The sequence below is a fragment of the Plectropomus leopardus genome, chromosome 7, assembly GCF_026936395.1.
Source record: "Plectropomus leopardus strain MGB_pleo_1.0 chromosome 7, ASM2693639v1, whole genome shotgun sequence".
In the NCBI taxonomy this organism is placed as follows: domain Eukaryota; kingdom Metazoa; phylum Chordata; class Actinopteri; order Perciformes; family Serranidae; genus Plectropomus; species Plectropomus leopardus.
Window position 1 is genome coordinate 6,677,057 of NC_142182.1, and position 20,449 is coordinate 6,697,505.

Sequence of the window (20,449 nt, forward strand, 5' to 3'; positions counted from 1 at the left end):
TGCTAACTCATATCCATGTTTCAGCACTCATTCCTGCACCGCTCTCTAGCTGTGAAACTAATCCTCAGGGAGAATGTCACATTTCAGCCTAATTTTCTGTAACACTTTACATTACAAACATTACCATAGCTTGCCAACAACCAGACAGACAAAACTGACTTCTTTCCAAAACCATTAGCAGAACAGACCAATTAAAAAACTATAACAGATTAATGAAAAGAATGTGTGTGAAAACAAAGAAGAGGCGACAAGACGGCATTTAAAAATAAGTCAGCTGAGACACAAAAGAGAGAATACTGAGAAAATTAGAGCTGAAAGAAACGGGATGAGCAAAGAAAATAAATCAAATTACTACTGCGTGATTAATGAGTAAGAGCTCCCGCATAGGGTTTAAATACAAAATGTATGCTCCGATAAGTAGTAGATAAGTGGAACAGACAGTCGGGGCTGAGAGGAGAAGGCGAAGTTCACAGATGGACATTCAGGATCCTTATTAAAAATAAATCAAGAGGTTATAAATATGGATATTACCGTCTGAACGAGTCGTGCACTCTACAGCAGCTCTCGCTCAGACGGGTCTGCTCTTTGAATTATCCATAATTCTCAAACAGCACCGGTGCTGACTCAGACGAGATGGAGACCCAAGTGTAAAATAGGTCCCACATTACCGCTAATACATGTGAGCTGCACATAATGTTGCTTTGTTGTTCCAGCTGTACACATAATTCAGCTGAGGGTTCATTCTGTAATGTAAAATTGTAATATAGGAATGATCATTTACATGTTCTTTAGTTATGTCATTTTTTTTGAAAAGGCAGAGTTGGAAAATTAGGCTCTGAATTGTGGTGGCAAATTATTATTATTCATTAACATCATATTAAACATTGGACTCCCCGCAAAAAAAACAAAAAATTCAATAGGAGAAAAAAAAATTGTTAGAAACCTCAGGAAGAGCGACTGAGGAGGGATCCTCTCCCAGGACAGACAGAGGTGCAATAAATGTTGTAAAGAACAATTAACGTTTTTTTATCATTAGGTACTGAGCAGATATCACTGTAAGCTACACATAATATAAATCTACTGCCAGCAGCTGAATAGCTTAGTTTATAGCACGAAGACTCGAAAAACATAGCCGTGCTCTGTCCAACAATAAAAAAATTTAAAAGCATAACAGCATCTCAAAAGTTTCCTCCCACATTGTCACTATTGTTGCGTTATATTTTCTAGTTGTTTTTTTTTTTAAAAAAAAAACCTTTTAGTCAAAAAATATCTATATTTGTAATTTTGTCTGTTTGGGTTTTACACTAATCTTAATTGCAGTTCTATGATGCGTTGAAAGGTCTTAGCAGTCTTACATATGGCTTCCTGAAGCCTGCAGATGCACTCCAGTGGAGCAGTTGATTTAAGCTGCTTTGAACAAGAACACATCGCTGGTGAACATGTCTGTGTGGAGAGAATCCCTCGCATCCTCCTATTCTGACTGTGTCTCTAAAAACAACCACCGCTACGTCTCCCAAAAAGCAAATTACGGTCCAGTTTGCTTTTATGGTTAAAATTAGCTCCAAATAAGTCTTTTCTTCTCTCCAATTCACAAAACTCTTAACTTCAATAATACAAGCTATTCTCACTGGGGCATTTTTATTTATTTAGGAAATGATTAAAGCCACACTATAAAGCAATCACAGAAAGAGTCGTGGGTATAGCAGGTATTTTCCAGCCCTGCAAGATTTAATATGACTAGTCCAGGAATACTCAATGTGCTTTGCTTGGGGGCCACTTTTAGAAAATGATAGGAGGCCAAGGGCCAGTTGCAGCAGCCCCATACATGTTTCTAGGATTTTAGGACATTTCTCAGATTTTAGGATATTTCTCAGATTTAATGACTTTTTAGTATTTTTGGACATTCCTCAGATTTTAGGACATTTCTAGGATTTTAGGACATTTGTCTGATTTTGAGATGTTTCTAGGATTTTTTGAAGATTTGAGGTTTTCTGCACATTTCTCAGATTTTTAAGTTTTTTGGGTTTTTTTGTAATTTTTAGGATTTTAGGACATTCCTCGGATTTTAGGGCGTTTCTCTGATTTTGAAATGTTTTTGGCGTTTCTGCATATTTATCAGATTTTTGGACATGGATTAAGGACATTAGGGGCTTAGCAAGGACCTCTGTCAGTGTGTGCGTGGTTTCCTCCACTGGCACTTTTTTGATAAACAAGCTCTATTTTAATGCTGTTTTGTGCACTTTATGTATACTTATAGTACAAAAACAATTCCCAGTGTGAATAACTTTATTTCTATTGTGAATTAGAAAATAGTCGGAGGGCCACCTGGCATCCTATCAGGGGCTCGATATGGCCCTTGGGCCATCAGTGGAAGTTTCACTGGACTAGCATTGCTGTCAATGTTTGAAAGTTATCAAATCGTAGAAAAGAAATGACTCAGAAGATTGAGAAATGATTCGTTGTTGGCTTCAGATTGATGTTTCAGTATCAAAGAATGCCGTGACTGTTGCAGAGGGTGAAACCTTGGCAGCATTCGTGTCTATATTTATGGCACACTAAGTGAATTATTGAGAATGAAAAAGCATCCGAGAGAGGTCAACCTCCAGTGGTGAAATACTTGAAATATTAAAGAGTACAGTGATTGGCGAGAAAATTTGCAGAATTTACCAGAGCACTCAGACCTGCAGCTTAAACCACATCAAAACTTAACAGAGGCAGGAGGGCAGGAGGGCAGCGGGGTGCTGAACAATACACAGAGACAAGTGTAGCTGCAGAGCTCTATAGCAAGAATGCCTCCCCTGATGCAGCGTCATGGAGCAAGATGAATCCCTGCCAACTTTAGGCTCTACAGCACAGTTTGACCTCTGACCTCCCAGCGGAGGGAGGAAAGAGTTTTTCTCCTTCTGGCAAAAATACACCTGTTCTGTTGATAGGGAATATCCCTGAAAAGTGTTAAATTGCTGCAGGATTTGTTACAATAAACCGTTAGAGGACTTCATGAGCCTCACTTAAAGGTACTGCAGCAATTTAAATCTCACTCTGTTATTGTGTGAAACTGAGTGTGATATGTTTAGAAGTCGTGTCTGTTATGTCTCACATTTTAAGTGCTAGTAATCGTAAAGATTAACAGCATTACTCAAAAACCTGTTTTTATTTACATATGCCAGTCCAGCAGTAAATCCTCATTTAGACGTAATTTACAATTGCAGACTTCAGCAGCTGATCAGTGGTCCAGTGTTGGTCGCAACTTGTTCTTGTTCTCTGGTGATGGCTTTTCCCAGCTAGCAGGGAACGTTCCCACGACATTGGCTAACGTTACCTACAGGTTGCAGTAATGTTTTAAAGAAAACATTTTAATCTAATGTTCAAAGATTGTTTAAGGATGTTTATCATTTCAAATGATATCCCTGTAAGGTTAAATGCTGACTAAGACGTAATTTATAACTGCAACGTTCTGAGGATGTTTTTGTTGATGTTGAGAGGCGACGGATCATTGAATGTTCTTTATAAATCGTTCCCACAATGTTACATGAGAACAAAGGAAGAACATTTTCAAACATTCAGAAAATGTTATTGAGAACTAAGATTATAGACCTTTTCCAGATAAAAATGTAATGAAATGTGATATGGTAACAATTTAAAAAAATAAAAATAAATAACATATTTTGATGTTTAAAGAGAATTTTGCCTGAACTTTAAGAAAATATGCCTATGAAGATGTTACCAAAACATTCAGTGGTTGCATTGTTACATTTTCAGAACATTTAAGGACCAAAAATTGCTTTGTGGGTTGTGGCTAATTCATGGACTTATCTCAAGACTACTTGTGTCAGTGTTATTGAATGTGCATCACTGTTGTACTTCTACAACCACTTATTGTCACATAAACTAAGGTACATATGTGATGGGATTAAGGTAGAACAGATGTGATGTTGGTCACAGCGTCTTTGTGATTAATCTAATGTACATCACACACACATGCCTGTGTACATCATGTGATGATATAAATGTGATGTACTGAATTTTGGACCCAAGGAAGATAAGCTGGTGTCATTGGCATCAGATAATGGGGATTTTTTAAATAAATAGTTATATTAATTGCTATTTTTGTTAAAGATCTTGGTTGGCTGAAATGTTAAAAGTGTTTTTTGGGGTTTTTTTTTCATTTTTTTTATTTGTTTTTGTTTTTTCTCTCATTAGTCTTTGGAAGAATCTCTGATATAAGTGATGTGTCGCAATTTTATAATAAAAACTAATTTTGCACAGCCAAAGCACATAATGCCATTTGTTTTAGAGCACCCTCTTGCTCTGTTTTGTGTTGTAAAGCAGTCCAGCAGATCAATCAACGTATGCAATCATCACAGTCAAAAACATCTTTGTGCATCAATCTATCCTGACGCAGAAATAGCATGAGTGCATATTTATTTAAGGCCCCTACAAGAGCATTTCCTCCATACTGACAGAAACACCCCTCTGCACTGCTTACATATGGTACATTCTGGGTCTCCCCTCCCCTATAAATGTCTTTGGATTCTTCCACCTCTGGTTTGAAAACTGGACCAGGAAGCTCTGTGGGAAGGTGAAACTAAATGGATGAAATCAGACAAAACACTTGGTAACACATTTTTTTTTAAATAAGGACCTTTAAGCTGTGTGTTTGTTGTTGGTGTCTCTTTCAGTTGGTTGTGATTACTCTTTACATGCATAGCACAGGAAGCTGAACTGATCTAACTGTTGGCTAACACCAGCTTACCATGCTAACTCTGTTGCTAATGCTAAAGCTTATGCTAATGACTTGCATTGATACTTGAATACTGAGGAAGTAGTGCAACAGTTAGCATAGCACAACACAAGCAGTAACAACCCTATCAGCCAATAAGAAGGAATTAAAAACAAAATTGTAGTCCCTTGGCTGCATGTAAGAGCAGTGTGCCACCTACTTACTCAAAGTGATGGGGCAACCCCAAATTTGGTAACCTATTGGTAACCATGGCAGACCAGCAAAAGATCATGAATCCAAAAATAACATTTTGATTGAAGGATTATGATGCACATTTGTAGATTACTCACACACGCTCAAGCTGTATTGTACTATTTAACTATTTTTTATATTTGCAGTAATTCAGCCCATTTGCACAATTGCCATTACTGAGTAAAATAAATAATCGCTCACTTCCCATTTTATACTTGATGTTGGTGATCATGTGTTTTCATGTGTGCCTTCCTTTAACTGTCATTGTATTACTTTTACCTATTACTTACCTACTTCTTATACTTTTTCTATTCTTTTGATATGGCAGCCTTCTTCTTTAACACCAGAGGAGGCTTCCTCTTGTCACCAATGGTTTGTTTACAGTCCTAATAATTGATATGCTAAAAGCTGATGTAGCATAGCTGAGAGTTACCGGTGGCTTTCTGTGGCTTTCTTATTCCCATTGCATGAATAGCCTATATTATTAAGAAATATGAAAGAAACACGTGACCGGGTCATAAAAGGCTCATCAAAATCTGTCACATCTGACAGTCCTGTCGGTTAGAGGGTTCTGATGAGATCTGGATCTTTTCAGTCTCTCTTGTCTTGATGTATTAATGGTGGCACTTGTTCCCTGAATGGCCCCAATTCCCTGGTGGCTGTTTGTGTTCTTGGCGCTTGAGATTTTCTCTGTAAATTCAATAACCACCCCTACGTGCATTAATCAACCACAGCCCACTCTGTCTCCCCCTCTCTCGCTATTTGTTTCTCTCCCCTCCCTCTCTCTGTTACTGCTGCAACACAATTTAGACCACTTACCCTGCAAAACTGACAGCTTGCTCAACTCCTCTTTGTGTGTGTGTGTGTGTGTGTGTGTGTGTGTGTGTGTGTGTGTGTGTTTCTCTGCTTTGGCTCTATATATTTTGACATAGCCTTTATTGCCTTCCTTCTCTCTTTAATTGACTTCATTGACCATTTTGTTGCAGGCGTGTATCCAGCCGACTACTTACCCAACTGTATCGAAAGGCCCTGTTAATTTATTTTTATTTTCCAAATGAAGCCATACCCTTTTTTTCTTTCTTTTTTTTTTTTTTTTGCTCTGCAACAGTAACACATTTTATGACCCATATTTAAATAATAAAGCAAAACAGTAGGCTCCCTTTAGCACAACTAATGAGAATGAGTTTAGAAGATTTTGGTGAATGCAACAGAAGGTCATAGGGGATGAAGGCAAACAACAAAAACAAGAGAATTATCCAGAGGAGAGGGAAAAAAAAACCCTAGGATCAAAGCTCTGACACACACGCACACGCACACGCACACACACACACACACAACAAAACAAAACAAAAAAACAAAAAACTAAAAGCCCTTAAAGTAGTCCAGTCAGATTTATAGGCAGATTCTTTTATTTGTGTAAATTGTGCATTGTTTGTTATCACTGTATTACTCTTGCTACATGCATTTATTCAAACCTTTTATTTGAAACTATCTCCAAGCAACATAATGTGATGTAATCAGTGAGGTCTTATTAACTGATTCCTCAAAAAGAAAATAAGTCATACAGAGGAGTAAGAGAGGAAGAATGGTAAAAAAAAAAAAAAAACAAAGAAAACAAAGATTACAGCAGATTACGTTTGACTTTTTGTTAAAAAGGAAAGAAAAGAAGCCACAAAAAATGTGACTGTTTGAGAAAAGAACAGAAGAATAGAGAGGAGAGGCAGAGAGGGGAGAACATAGGAAGAGAAAGAACAGAAAGAAGTCAAATAGAGGAAGAGAAAGCAGAGGAGGAGAAAAGATACTGAGAACAGAAATGAGAACAAAGAGGAGGATGAGAAGAGGGAGGAGGACAGAACAGAGATGAGGAGTAAAGAAAGGTAGAGGATGGAAACAAGGAGAACAGAGAGCAAGAAAACAGGAGGAGAACAGAGAGGGAAAGAAAAGAAATTAGGAGAACAGAGAGGTTCCTCACAGACAAACAAAAGTATTTCTGCCAACAGGTCGCTCTGTATGCATCTAATTATAGATAAAGTGTGTGCGTGCATAGTGTAAATCTTGGATGTTGTCATTTCTGTGTGAATTTTCTTCCTCCAGAGATGCAGTAAATAAGCTCCAATAAAAGAAGAAACCTCACTAATTTATAACCTCGACAATACACACACACACACACACACACACACACACACACACACACACACACACACACACACACACACACACACACACTGTACAGTGTCAGCTCTTTTGTGTTGCAGTCAGTCCCGGTGCCTTTCATTGTCTCTTTGAGTCAGCGCAGCATTATTTCACGCACATGTAGGGCTCAATGAATGTGAATCACAATGTCGATATTCTTCGGACAATAGAGATGGAAGGAGAGCGAGTCAGGTAGTAAAGGCAGTGAGGCAGATTTATAGATCCAGAGAGACGGACGGTAAATGGAGGTGAAAGACGGAGCTCTCTGGTGTTTGACTTCACTACAGGGAATGTAGATAAGGTTTGGGACATAATGAGTTTATAAACGCAAGAAAGAAATGAAATTGCTGCAAGCAGTGATGACGATGATGTTTCCTGATGGTTTCCTGTAATATTCTGTATAGTGTTTAAAGTGATAGTAGTTTGACTGTGTCGTAGAAGCAATGTTTGGAAAGTCTTTTTGGCATGAACAAAATTATGAAGTTTAAACGCAGCGTTTAGCCAGCAGCAGCACTTTTGAACTGTGAGTGACAACTCCACGGCAATGTTGTCATTCTGACCCCCATCCCAGGGACACTCAACTTGCTTGGGGGCAACTTTTGCTAAATGACAGGAGGCCAAGGGTCAGTCGCAGCAGCCCTGTACATGTTTCTTGGATTTTAAGACATTTCTATGATTTTAGGACATTTCTAGGACTAAGGGAGTTTCTAGGATTTTAGGACATTTCTGGCATTTTAGGACATTTCTGGCATTTTAGGACATTTCTATTATTTTTGGACGATTTTAAGATATAAGGACGTTAGGGGCTAAGCACAGACCTCTGTCAGGGAATGTGAGGGATCCTCTAGTGGCACTTTTGTTTGATAAACAAGCTCTATTTTGATGCTGTTCTTTGCACTCTGGCAACTAAAAGTACAAAAAAAATCCCTGTGTGAATCACTTTATTTTTTATTGATAATTACAAGATGTCAGAGGCCAGTAAGAGTTTTAGTAACAGCATTTACTTTAGATTTTAATACTTAATTACATTTAATATCATTAAATTCATTTTGATTCTTCAGTACAGTAAATATCAGATACTTTACAGATTTTTACTTAAGCTACATTCAATAGGTGCGTTTTATTTCTACCAAAGTCATTTTCTGGAAAGATATGGCTCAAGTATGGCTTTTTAGGGTCTTCACTTACCACATAGTCTTGGAACAAAATCTCAAAGCAATGTTATTGTGAAAACAGTGAAGATATATACATACAACGTAATTTTAAGGACATGGGGTTTACGGCCCCATACATTACTGGTCACACTTGAAAAAAAGGCTTTTGCAGCAACATTTCTGAGGGTATTGATTAGACCAAGGGTGCACTTTATTCTATTGTCTAATTTGTGCATTAGTCCAAACTGTGTTTCATCTTCAGGTCATTTGACTGTTTAAAACTTCATGTTTTGGGGTCATTTAAAGATTTTCTGAATTTCTCAATCTGACCAAACTGCACCGCAGCTCTCTCGGGTAAGGACAAACAGCTAGTGCAGGTATTAACTTCCTTTCTGAAATTCAAATCATGTTGTTCTCGCCTGCCCAAACAAACCTGAACTGAAGGAGTATCTGAAGTCCTCAGAGCTCAAGTGTATTTCTGTAAACATGCTTGTTGTGAACTGAGATGCATAGAGAGAAGTCCCACACCAAAAACTACATCCCTCAGCAGGAGATGTCAACATTGATTCAGGGAATAATTTGGAGGACAGATGGGAAAGAAAGAGAATGAATATATTTATGTTTGGAGGAATTTGTAAGCAGAGGAGAACAAAATTCATCGGCATAACAAAGAGTAAATTGAGGTTTATTAAATGCATTCAGTCATTTAAATAAAATAGTTATACTTGGAGGTCATTGCAGTATATAAAATACCTAATTTTGTTTTGCGTACAAAGTATCAAAGTAATATAGTCTGAAAGAATACAGAATGAGTCATGTAGAAACCAGGAGACAGAAGAGAGCATTACAGAACAGTGATACCTCTGGTGAATAGCTATACAGGCTGGTTGCATCAGTGGAGCTCAACAGGGAGCTTCTACGCAAGATATCTGTGTGTGTTTGTGTTTGTGTGTGTGTGTGTGTGTGTGTGAGAGAGAGAGAGAGTGTCATGGGGATAAAGAGAGACATGCAGCATTACAGAGAATATGTTAGTCAGGCAGAGACAGATAAAAAGATTGAGTGAAGGTGGCAGCAATAAAAAAGAATTTGCCCTTGGAAATATTTCAGCTGGTGTTGCATTATGGGACGTCAGTGGCAGCTGCCATTTCGATTCTTCTTTATGAGGTTTGTGACCTGATCGCACCTCAGGGGATCAAAGCAAATAATAACAAACTGTTGTGTAACATCAAATTAAAGTTAATTAGCACAGATGAGCATGTGAATATGCAGGGTGGATTTGTAATGTGTAATATTTCATACTTTCATACCTTCCTTATTATGTTATTTGACAATGTCAGTGGAATATTTATAATATAATTGAAACCCACTAAATGGCTAAAAAAAAAAAAAAAAAGTAATATCCTCCCCCCTCCTTTACTTATTAAACTGAGAAATACAACTGTACACCTTTTGAAATTGGACTTTCTCTCAGTCACTGAAGACTAATGAGGCTTAATTGCCTCATTAAAAACACACCACATTAAATCTCAACAGAAACAAAATAAAACTCAGTAGTAAGTCCACTGCTCCAACAATCACTAGCTCAGTTTGGTCGAAATAAATCCTTAATTTACCAAGTTAGATGTAAAACAAACATGCAGTTATTCCCCATGGTCTCTCTCTGCTGTTGCTGGCCACAGGCCGTTTACCGTCCTGTAACTTCTCCCTCCACCACTTTGTATCGCAGCGTCTTTCAGCTTAGCTGGCTTTTCCACCAGTAGAGACCGAGCTCTGGTGGTGCGTGCTGTGCACTTCTTACAGTGAGTTTAACAGAAAGAGGAGCACCTTTATTTATAACGGTATTGAAGACATACCTTTTGGATTTCTAAATACTGTGGTACACTGTACTACCATGATACTATGATGTGATTTATTTTATTCTCCCCTTAGGGAAATTTGTCTTGGACTCCCCGAAAACACACATAAATGCCTTCACATTCATAACAAACCAGTGAACAAAACAGTCGTAGCTATACCAAATCACACTAATAAACTGCACATAGTCCACATTTCACATACAAAATATTGCATACACATATTGTACACACCCTGTGCTAAATCATCATGTTTGCAGTGGGGAACTCTGTATTGTCTGCTACAAGTGCTCGTATTCTGTGTGTTGGATATATGATGGGTCGGTCATTATCCTCTGAGCTTGCCTAAGAACAGACTGCTCATACATGAACTGGAGGGGCTGCCCAATTCTAATGCAGGGTATATGTTTGGGGTTTTAGAGAAAGGATTGCTTTAAATTTTTCTGAAAGCTTTTTATAAGGTTAATGTTGTATGTAACTGTTTATTGCAGGTAAAGAATTCATATCTGTAGCGCCCTATAAATAGCAACATGTCTAAGGAGATTTGTTGTTGTTTTATCAGGCAAAATATGAATGAGCGAGCCTGCAATACCACCACACATTACTACTTTATGAAACCCCAAAGTGTTCAGTGCAGCCATTCATTCACCAGTGAAGTTGGCCCATTTATTTTTGCAGTAGTAGTCCCAATACACATGATAACATCTGGGAGCTGCACACTACAACCACAATCTGGATCCATTAACCAACGCTATAATTGGAGGCTCAGCTTACATTTAATTTGTTTTGTTGCTGCTTTTGTTTTTGGTTTCTAGATATTAAAAGATGATTGCTGTTTCTGCACAGCGTTTCGCAGACATTGATTGTCAGTCAAACAGTGTTGGCAGGACTATGTTTTCTTTTTCCTTTGACGGCCCTCCATTCACACCCACAAGTTCGACTCTCTAAGTTACCTGAGCAACTGCACACATCTATTTATACCAAAATGTTTTTTTATATTTGGACTGCCAGATAAATACTTTTTTGTTACACATCCACTTTTGAGCCAACCTACTACTAGTGCACTAGTTTTTTAAGTTAAGTCAAATAGCCTAAAATCAAAGAACGACAAGGTGCTGCAGGCCAAAAATGATGACAACCACTGTTGCGCTGCTGCTGCTTATTGTAAGGTATTTATTCTTCTTCTCCAACTGCTGCAGTCAGCAGGTTGGGGCACTGTAAGCCATACTGTAGTCATCCATCTATTATTGCAGCCCAAGGAGAAATATGCAAATTCTCCCTGAATTAACGAAGGGGTTCTTTTTTTTTTTTTTTTGAATAAGTGAGGGATTCCTCGAGCCGCGAGCAAGAGGGAGGGAGAGCAGGAGAGAGGGAAAGAGGGAGGAGGAGGGAGGATAGAGAAGAGAGATGATGAAGGAAGAAGAATGTAGAAAAGAAGAGATGTATAGGGGAGGAAATAAGAGACTAAATATAGGGACAGTGGGACATCGTAAGAGAAAAAAGATACGAGAAGGCTGCAGAGCGTTGAGATGTCAAAAACAAAAACTAGGGCAATGAAGAGAAGTGGTTAAGGAAAGCCTTAGGAGATGACAGAATGGGGAAGTGTGTGGGGAGATGAGGGGTCAAAAATGAGAGAAGGTGTGGGGGGAAGACCTGAATGTGGTATTTCCCAGTTCCCATGGTAACACAAAACTGATACCTCCCCTTTTCTACAACACATACTCACACATCTTCCTGCTATTTCCATTTTTATGCCCACGGGGATAAAATCCACCACAACGGCATGCCAAACACACATGCGTTTAACACTTATAGTACAGTACGTGTCCCCGATAGATGGAGATGATCTCTGCATGTTTTATTACGTTGTCAATGAAAGCCTCACTAGGGGGATTAGAAAGACAGAGCATGACAGAATTTTTTTAATGATTTACATTTGACATACTTTCAGCTCACTTAAATTTGCCTATGTATGTTCTCATTAGTACATCAAGGTTTTAGTGAATTGTCCCACTGAGTGTGTGAATTTTCTGACTGTGGTGCCTCCTAGAGGTCGTATCAAAAATTACTGCATGAGACACATACACTGCATTCATTTTTGACTGGCTCTGAAACCTTCACAGTGCTAGCCGAAAGTTATTTAGATGATGCTATAAACATTGTACACGTGGTGGACTTTAATAGTGGTGCACATGTCAGTTAAATAGATGCAGAAGGATAGACCCCAATAAATAACAGCCACCCAGATATCCCCCCCAGGGAGCTGAAAAGGGGCCTTGACCCTGGATCGGCTCCAGTGATATTCTGGGCAGTTTTAATCACCCGCTGTCGAGCCGAGGAAGTACAGCCTTTTCTGACCAATATAGATTCTCAGTGATAGTAATTCCAAGGAACCTATAGCTCTTCACCTGCTCCACCTCAGCTCCACTGATGTAGACAGGGGTGTGTGTCTTTGCCTCCCTCTTTGTAAAATCAACAATCAGCTCCTTGGTTTTACTGACGCTGAGCAGTAGGTTGTTCTCTGTGCGCCACTCTGCAAGACTGTTGATTTCCTCCCGGTATGAACTCTCATCATTGTTTGTAATACGATCAATGATGGTGGTGTCGTCCGCGTACTTCACAGTAGAGTTCTCTTGATGTCTGTGAGTGCAGTGGAACAGAAGGGGGCTTAGCACACAGCCCTGGGGGGCTCCGGTGTTGAGCACTAATGTAGAGGAGGTGTGACTGCCAATTCGAAATCTCTGGGGTCTGCATGTGAGGAAGTCCAGTATCCAGTGTTGTATTGAAGCTGAGTGTTAAGTTTTCCCATCAGCTTCATGAGAGAGATTGTGTTGAATGCTGAGCTGAGATTAACAAACACCTTCATGATGTAGCTGTAAAATCTCATACCATTGCAACTCTAATCTAGTCTTATATCATGATGTAGATATATTGATATATTTCCCAGCTCTAAATTGAAGTTTTGACATCTTAGGTATGTGTAGTGATATATTTTAAATGTAGAATTTCAGTAGTACATCATAGAAAAGTGTGTTATTATGTTAATGACTACAGTATACTCTTCAAAGGCATGTCTTGTGAGGTCAAAATCATGATGTAAAAATGTTGACAGGACGCAGCAGCAGCAGCAGAGGAACTACTTTTAAAGATTGTATTGAAGAATGCTGGGGATAAAGACAGAAATCAATATTATTTATACAAGACTATGAACAAGGCTCCATGAATCTTTACGACATGGTTATAGTCAGTTGTTTGTCCAAACAGACCTTGTAGAGTCAATAGTGTCCATAAAAACACACACACACTGCATGCAAAACTTTCCGGTTTTATAGGCGCAAGAAAGAGCACCATTATATATGTTCTTGCTGACACAACATACATTCAGGCACATACTGAACAGACGCTGGCAAAGCACCATTATATCATTTATATTGAAAGCTCGAGGCAGTTCATGTAATAAAATGAGCCTCAGACCTCCAACAGCAGTCTGTGCATATTTCAAAACTGGTGGGTCTCTGGGGAAAATAACAACATACACACTGCTTAATATCATCGAACTTTAATTTATTTCACTGCATCTTAAACATCTACCTACCACTGAAACTCTTTGTCTATTCAATTTATAATTTCACTAAATTTGGCGGGTCGTCTAAGGGAAAGGGTTTATACGTTGTTAGTTTTAGTCCATCGTGGGCAAATTGTTATGATTTTATTTGTTCTCGAAAAAAAACAGCTATAGGCCTGAAATGAGACTTGAACTTCAATCAGACTTCAAGTACCAGAACAAAGATTTGAACCTGAACTGTCAGATTTGGTATTATTAAAATTCCAACAGCAACATAATTAAAAGTATTCACCGAGGCTTGGGCGGCATATACTACTTCATACATTAACACCTTTCTAAAATTTCACGGCATACGACAGTATAGGTGTATGGTGCTAACCCCGCCCCCCGATGACGAGTGTGCGATTACTTTCAGCTTTTCAGACTTATGAATACACAAGGAGCACATTAAATGTTAAAAGAAGTAATATTCTCATTTACTTTCCTTTTTAAACAGAGAAAACAACTACACATCTTTTGAATTCAATCTTGTCTCGGTCACGGTAGACTTAATTGCCTTAACTCATCATAAAACACTTCAAACTCGATAGAAACAAGGCAAAATCTACTGCCTTGGTTACTCTTGCTAGTAATCTAGTTAGTATGTCCACTATTCCAACAATCACAAGCTCGGGATTGGTCAAAATAATTAATTAATTCACTAAATCAGTTGCCTCTTCCACTAGTAGAGATCGCAGATTTAGCTCTGGTGGTGCATGCTGTGCACTACATACAATGAATTTAATAGAAAGAGGAGCTCCTATATTGAAAATCATACTGTTGAGGTTTCTAAATAGCCTGGTAATACCATGATACTGACAAAGGTTATATTCACCACCACTTCATTGATTTTGTAATAGATTATTGCAAATAGGTTTTGTGTATTTTTTTTTTTTTTTTTAGAAATCTGTCATATTGGCATTTATATTAATCTATTTCATTATAGTCTGATTTTTCTGATCAAATGCACAACATTGTGGGACTTCTGAACATCTAAGTTATATCATTGCCTGGAGGAAAATGAATCAGTTCATGTATAAAGAAGCATTTGCACTGATGGTAGGGATGACAGCACCAATGAAGTATGGCTGCACTACCTCATTGACCCTAACACTCACACTTAACCTCTGCATCCATTAAATCTCCCCTTTGTCGTTAATTTATGGTTTGCCATCGGCTTTGGAAGTAACACATTATTTTAATACTTCTTTAGATGACAGTAACGACTATTGCTGGGTATTTACTAGAAGATAATTACATATTACACAATACCTTTTAAAAGGAATCACATCCCTCTCCCCGTCTAAGCAATTGTTCTCTCATTGCACAATGCCAGCAGAGGTAGTACAAGCAGTAATGGACAGTTTAAAAGAAAATAGTCCATAATAGGTTTATTATACCTGTCATTCCTCTCACCTTTCTTCTTCTTGCAGTATCAGGCTTTTTAAGTGCATCTAATGAATTCCTATTTCTGAGATACCTCAATATGACTTCCACATATTCAAATGGATAATATGTTCAGAAAGCAATTGGAAAATGCATCTGAAGTTTTACTTTGTAAAATTAGCAAAAACCTTGCTAAAGTGGCACAATGAATGATAATAATTCATGTCAGGTATTGAAGTGATGGCTCAGTTCAATTCAGCAAATTAAAACCATTTGCTGAAAGGATTTTAAGCAATTTAGGCATTAATGAGATGCCTGATGTAGATATTGTTTCTTGATACTGCCACAATATTTCAAACAACACTGGAACTCTAATTGAAGCCACAGAAGACATGTCCTCACTATTTCTCTTTAAATTGGGGAGTTTATTGTCCACAGTCACACACAAATTAGACACTGAAGGCTGATTCCAGCATATTTTTTAGAGTCAAGGAGATTTAGTATGGCATTGTGGAGGTTTTCAAACAGCATTTAGACAATGTAGGGAGATACAATGAACAGAAAAAGTGTAAGCAGTCAAATTAATTAAAAATGTTCAAAATTTTAAAAAATAAAGAAAGAAAGAAAAAGCCTTCTTTTCTTTTGTGGCTAGCTAAAAATGTATCAGGCTGGTTGGAGTTGTTCAGGGGTAATACAGACCAATGATCTAGGTATTTCTAAAATCCAGATTACAGCCCTGAACACACTTTTCCTCTAATATAAAACATCAGTACCCAAAACTAACCAAAATCAATTAATAATAATTATGTGTTGTTACTACCAATATTTCTGTCAAAGTGTACCTAGCAGACAAGCTCGACATTTTAGCTGAGTTTAGTTTAGACAACAGATGTTTAACTCGACTAAGCACAAAGTTGTGCTTTTATTTGAACTATGTGCTGGAGTAGTGAATTCCTAGAGTTTCTGCTTGTTTCTTGGCAACCTCATATTGACACTTTTTTCCCCTTTTTCAGGTATTTAAAACAAATATAGTTACTTATTTCTTGCTTATTTTTGGGCCATTTCTTGCATGGTTGCTAGTCACCCTCTTCCCATGTTTTGGAGAGAAACTACACTAATTTGTGCAGGTTTCAAAGGGCTGATAATAAATGCATACATCTTTATATGAGTATTATAATAAGTGTATTTCCCAAAATGTTACAATGTTGCTTTACATGCATGGCAACCTTCCCACTATCTAATCTAGTTTGTGTACTCTTTTTTTTGTTGTGCTATTAGATCAGCACTACTTTTGTAATCTGATCACTCAAGTTATTCTCTTTGGCTTTTTTTCTTTCACTGATGCGATTAGTCTGTTCCTTTTTCAGCCGCTCAGTTGTATTGTTCAGCTATCAAGACCAAGATGTTAATGATATATGTGGTTTTACTGGACTGCGACTGTCAGTTTCTTGGGAATAAAAGAACCGGGCTTCAAGAGAAGAGCCTGTTATCTTCATGGATGTACCTTTGATGCTGGCTGTTAAGACAGAGGTTAGCAGTGTGGTGCAAAGAGAGCCGGAGAGTTAGAGGCTCCTGATTTATCAGTTCTGCGTGGCCACAGTGTCAGAAGGGAGCAGATGTTATCGTACTGATTCGATCAGGGAGGCAGGATGGTTAATGGAGTGGTAGTTATTAGATTAACAGAGGCTGCTGGGCAATGTAGTGTTTCTAATTTAGTTGGTAGGATGTCTATGTGTGTTGTGTGTGTATGTGTGTGTTGGTAGTCTGTGCAGCAGTCAAAAGCCCGTTGGAATCTATCACTTTTATGGATGCTTCAAACACACCCATGTAATCATTGCCTCATAAATCACATCACAAACATGCGACGTGTATCTTTATGAACGAGCAAACAGGTGTTAATTCTTGCAGCTTAATGTGTCACTAACACTGTTGCCTCATGACACCAATTTAAGTTAATGGCAGCAGATAAACGCTGATGTCAAGTGATAAATAGTTATTACATGCCAATAAAACAGACAATCAAATTGACAGAGGCACATTCACACACGAGTGGATGCAGATGTTTTGAATCCTTAGACCCTGCATGTTGCCCAAGCTGCAAGAGCTGTAGCTATAATCTGCTAAATATAGAGAGCTTTCTAATTACGCTGTTTTACAGCACGCAATTTCAAGTTCCACAACAGCTGCATTATCTCATATGTAATATCTGTCTTGGGATGAGCAGCAACACTTCCTGTTTCGGAAGTCACTGCCAGTATCTTAAGGATTATTAGGCCAATATGTGTCAGGGACAATGAGTGAAAGATAAAAACAGAACCAGACAGTTGTGGAAAACAGTAGCCAACAGGGGTTTACCAGCAGGGTAGCCAGAGAGAGAGAGAGCAGCAGTGATTTCCATGCAGATAAATAGGATTTAAGCACATCTGTATTCTAAAGGAGACCCAGAATGAGGAAAGAGAGAAAAGTGCGGGGAGGAGGAGAAGAGTGGGAGCAAGAATAGAAAAGCTGGAAAAGGATTAGTGCAAGGCAGAAAGCAAGTAGGTGAAAAAAAAATGCAGTGAGAACTCTGTCAAAAGTCAGTCAGACTGATTAGGGCAAATGGAGAAATAAGTTTCTAAATAGCCAGCAAACTTTTAAGGAAGACTGTGACTGAAGTATACAGTTATTAGTGATTTGTGTTTCAGTTTCATATCTACTTGTGTGGATTTTAAAAACAGTTCTTAATGTCCCAGCTGATAACTGAAATTCTTCCCCAGCTTTTATGTAATGTGGAGTCTTACAAGTCTCTGTTCTCGGCCCCATTTTATTCCATTTGCGTCCGATACCCCTGAGACATGATATAAGTCACTTTAACGAAGTTTCACATACCATCGTTATGCAGATGACACCCAGTTGTGTGTCTCATTCAATCTTTAAAACTGATTTTTTTTTTTTTTAAAAAAATGTCTTGATAGCCTCTGCAACTGGATACTTATAAGAATGAAAACCTATATTTCAAACTGTATCACCACTGCCCCCCCAAAAAAATATAATCGCCAATCAGTACATTAAGATTCTTATTAAATCTTTTATATTTTACAACCCATTCAAGACTTGCAGCATATTGTTTTTTTAGGAAGGCCTCTTTAATATACATAAATATCTCATGCAGCTCCCCTTCAAAAATCCCAAATTATTACTTTAAAATCAAACAACCAAATGCTAAAAGATATGCTCCAGGCTTTTGATAAAGTGTGATAATGCTTTTACTGTTTTAGCTCAATTTCAGCAGTTAAAAGTCAACTGCAGGAAAGCACCGGACATCATAAATTCATATCAAACAGAATGAGATTATCTAAGGATAGACTTTATTTTAGACAGCACGTGCGTATGTGTGTGCACGTGATATTTGAGTGTGTATGTGAGTGTGTGTGTGTGTGTGTGTGTGTGTGTGTGTGTGTGTGTGTGTGTGTGTGTGTGATGTCTATTGTGAAGTCTCAGTGAAACACTGCTGGAGTTATCTAGGTCATAGTGGATGAATTTTTAATTGTACTGTAGTGAGCTACACTATGGTGGCACATGAAAAGATGAAGATAGCAGCTAATCTCATCTGATCAAAACCAGTGCAGCAGCACTTCTTTGGTTCTCCTTGTTATAAGTGAGATTTATACAAATAATTGCAAATGATCCTCCAGGCTCTTATTGTACAGGACCACTTACACACACACACACACACACACACACACACACTTATGCAGATACACACACTTTCCACACACTAAAGCTTTGTTACTTACTGGCCCACTGGGACGAGAGTTATTGTACTATACAGAAAGTTGAGATCAAACACAAGAATATGACAACAGAAAAATCTGTTCAATTTTTCTCTCACCCACGCAAACACACAAAGGTTGTTACGGCTACATCTTTTGCTCTTTAGACCACTGGGTCCCCAAGCGTCCATCAAAACATTATTATACTCTGTGAGATTATGAACAGTTTGCTTTTATCGGTAGGAAACTAGGACTGTGAAGGGACACTGTCTTATGCACTCCCATTGCACTTCAGCACCAGAGAAATTGCCTGTAGCTGTAGAGGATGCAGAACACTTGTGAACAGATAAATAAAGGATTTGCGTTTGCATCACAAAGCTGCCTGTTATTGCAGATGCTCATAATTATTACAGTCTTAATTTGGCATGTTAACATTAGCTAAATATCACTATAAACAAAGTTAGTTGATGGGAATGTCATTACTTTTACGGGTATTTTCTAAACTTTTTGTATTGTAATTATTACAAAGAGTTATTATTATTATAGCATTATAGACGAAAAGTTGTTAATGTTCACCATGAGGGGAACATCAGTGGGTCAAATCATGTGTGAATCCATCCGATATTTGTTGAGATTTCAATCTTCAAATATTAACACAATGATGGTGTCCATACCGAATTTTATGGTAATCCATCCAACAGCTGTTGAGATATTTTAGTCTGGACCAAAGTTTTGGACAAACAAACTAACTTTGCCATCCTCACAACAAAAACAATAAACTGTTCAAAGTCATTGTAGCCTTTGATGAAGTAATACATATGATTGTTGATTATTGTCTAGGTTAATAATTGAAAAAGTCAATGCTGAGGTAATCTCTATAAACACATATCGGCATATGTATAGAGAAACTATAGACAACAGTACAAGATTTTGGTATCGGAAGCATTCTTGTTTTCATTTGTGATGTACTTGTAGTCTTAGTAGTAATGACAAATTATGTTTTAGGTTAACACTTGATGTGGAGAGTGGGAATGCATTGATCACAATAAAGTCTCTGAACATTTTGGCTAATCTAGAGAAACAAGTATTTGCAAATAAATGCAGATTAATGGATTAAAAAAGGTAGTACAAAACAAAATCATAGTCAGAGAGCTGTTCAGAGATCGATGCTGATTTGAATGTCAGCACATAAAATGAGAAATTTCAAGTCATGTAAAGCTTAAAAAAAGTCATATTAAGTTAGTCTGACTAAATCTAGACTTTTAAAATACTCGTAAACATGTTTGACTGAATTCATATTTAGTCGAATTTCTCAAAGTTCACAACTAAATAATGCAACTGAGGGAGGATTGATTTACTCTTTCATTTATACGCCTCAGTCAGACCTGAACTGGCCTAGATGTTCTGTGCATGCTTAATAGTTCCCATGCCAGGCTTTGACGCGGAAGTCGAAAAAGCAAAAATTTGTAGAAGAAAGCTGGGAAAAACAAAAGAAGAAGCAGAGGAAGGGAAGAAAGAAAAACATGACAAAGGCA

At 37.9% G+C, this 20,449-nt stretch overlaps 1 protein-coding gene across 1 annotated transcript in view; it reads left to right on the plus strand.

The window, feature by feature from the left end:
* necab2 (N-terminal EF-hand calcium binding protein 2) overlaps positions 1–20,449 on the plus strand; it is a 147,198-nt gene that overhangs the window by 107,738 nt on the left and 19,011 nt on the right. The window lies entirely within an intron of this gene.